Here is a 3,082-nt window from a genome sequence, read left to right on the forward strand (position 1 = left end):
TGAGTGACCTGTCATCGGCCTCTTGAACTGATGCCTGCAGGATATTTAAGGCAGCTGGCACACACTGAACTGTGAACCCTTCTGTATCCTTTCTAAAAAAATAATCCACTGAACAAACGTGAAGGTTATCCAACTTCCACTGTTTGACTCCTGTATTGTCCCATTTTGACATTTTGTTTTTGCTTACTATGAAGTGTTGATTGCAAGTACTAGCTATAGAATAATGACACCATTCTTGTTTAGATCGGTTGAATTTCCCCTTGGGGATGAATAAAGTTATTCTTATTCTTATTCTTATTCTTATTCTTACACTGTCACTATGCAGCTCTGTCTGCCACCAGGTACAATACCCCTGGAAAAAGAAGGCTTGATTCACAGCACAAACAGAGTGGCTCGACCACGGTGTAACCAAAACACAAGAGTGCTTTTGTTTTCCCCAGTAGGTATCGCTAGTTTTCCCGTTACTAAAGACAACAGGCTGTTCTCATAAACTGTTTTCATACAAAAGTAACGCACCCAAATTTGTACATATCCCATGTAATCATGAGCCAGTAATTTGTGCATAACCAACATATTTTAGAAGGCTGTGATCATGTGACCAGTGCACTGATGGGGGTAAACAAGGAAGGGTGGTGGACAGATCACGAATCACAGACTTTCCCCCATGACATTTCCACAGAAAGGCGTGTTTGGAACCATGTGAACTTTGACTCATTCTAAAGCTCCGTTTCCACCAAACACTTACAGTATGGTACCTTTGGTAAGTAAGCCTTCAGACGTGATACCTAGACCTTAGGCCCGTTTAGCGTTTCCACCACAAACAGTACCCTTAAATGTGGGCGGGGTTGTTGTCACTCACTACTCTGCCAGCAATTGCTGTATATCTTGGCTCTTCACCGGTGACACGGAGGAATGTCTGCTCCTCATTTATCGTCCATAGACCAGGGTTGAAGCAGACATTTTCAAAACAAAGTAGACCAGGCTGCAGTGAGAGTCTCTCTCAGTGGGATATTTCAAAATAGCTTGTTTGCACATTTAGTCCTTCTCAGGCAAGCTCAGGGGTTTAGTGTAGCTGGAGCCCACAGGAACTACGCTCCGCAGCGCTTTTTTTTCTCCAAGTGAGGATTAGAATATATGCAGTTTACATAACCCAGTCAAAACTAACATATGTAAACACTTATCCACTCATTACTAAAAGTGTATGTCATATAAAAACTAAAGTAATGGTCGAAGTTGTCACAGTGAAATTTAAGGTGTGCTGATGGATTCCAGCTGTCAGCTCAAGTATTGAGTAACGTTACAAGTTCATGTTCTACCTTAAAAGTTGCTGGCAGTCGGCCTAGTGAATTAAATTATTTTTTCTGCGACTCCAGCTGCTGCAAGAGGCAGCAAAACATCCTTTCATTTGATAGTTACAGTTAACTAATACATGTATAACTCTCCATGGTACAAGCAGTGGTTACAAAACCAGCCACAGCTCAGCCCTGAGCAGAGTGAGTGTCCTCTATTGACCAATCAACAGACTTTTAGTACCAGATCTGTGTGCTAGGTACCCCAACAGAGGGGGAACCAAAAATTGGGACGGTACAGAATGTTGCATTGGTACCATCCACAACTTTTCACAGTGGAAATGGAAAAAAAAGTGTACCATACTGTACTGCTCGGTGGAAACGGAGCTTAAGGTATGTCCTCACCATGTTTCTTTTCCTAAATCCTAACCACAGTAACTTAACAATTATGTAACTTTAATGTCATTCATGGGGCGCTAATTTGTAGGGTATCATACAAACTGTTGTGCATGCATTTTCATATATACATACCGCTCTATAAGCATAAGTTGAAAAGCATAACTGTGAGTTCTTAGCAGTAACTATCCTTAGTGGAAACGGCAGACAGTGGAAAAACCCAAGTAAATGTGCAAAACAAAATGCAGTGTGTCCTATGTTGTTGGTAGTTGCTAGGCTCTGCAAAATACTCTTGCGATCCAGTTGTCATTGTGACAGCAGTGTGAACAATAATTCAACTTGAAAACGCAAGTGGAGGTTGATGGGCTATCTGTTTCCACTTTTAACACTCAACCTCAAAATTTAAGTATGTACATTCTGGATAAAAATCGGAGATGTAAAAAAGATATTTTCTGATGACTCCATACATGAATGACTAAATCAACTTGCAGCAAATGTAACAGAAATTCAGGTCACATATCTCACACAATGAGGTTTCTTCACCTCTTTTTTTCAATGTCTTCCTTATCCTTAAGGATATATGCTGCGTATGACTAACCACATGAGCTGCTTTAAGAGTAGTAAAAAAAGGGTAATTTGACCTTGAATGGCTGTTGCATTAAAAGTTGCTGTTTATATTTGATGTAAAAACTCAGGTGCTGAATAATTCAAAAACTGCTACTGCGGCACACACCTGAGGAAATAAACATGATTTCTGGGGGGTTTCAGTGTGTTCAGGAGACATGTCTCTGACGTGTGGAACTAACATTTTTAAAGAGGACAGTTTTATTAAGTTAAAAATACAATAACTGATTTGAGGATTTTGCTTGTTTTGTTAAATAAAAAAGAATTATTTGATGAAAAGACTTCATTAGATAATTTGAAAGGACTTCATCATTCCTCATGACTGTTTGTCATTTCACATTTGCACTATGCAGCAGTGTGTCAATCATAAGCCACACCCAGTGTACTTGATCAGTTTTCTCATATCAAGCAGAATGTTGTAATTTGGCTAACAGTATGAATTTATCCCACAAACACTTCACACTGACTTGTTTACTTGTTGTTCACCATCAGAACAGACATTAGCTTTAAATATTTGTTAAAGGGCCAGTGTGTAAAATGGGTTGAAAACAGTGACATCAGTGGTCAAATTCTAGATTGCACGGCTCACTCGCTCACCCCTCCCGTCAGGTAAATGACGGTGGCCTCGAAGGGACAAAAAGCCTTGCGCAGACACGAGTTTTTCAGGAGTAGGTCTATCTAGCGACGAGGTGAATGTTTATTTAGAAATCTAAACCATGTTACGATATTGTAATGGATCCCTCACGAGCAGGAGACCAGAGTAGCGTTCGGGA

The sequence above is a fragment of the Epinephelus moara genome, chromosome 14 (genome assembly GCF_006386435.1).
Source record: "Epinephelus moara isolate mb chromosome 14, YSFRI_EMoa_1.0, whole genome shotgun sequence".
Taxonomy (NCBI): Eukaryota; Metazoa; Chordata; class Actinopteri; order Perciformes; family Serranidae; genus Epinephelus; species Epinephelus moara.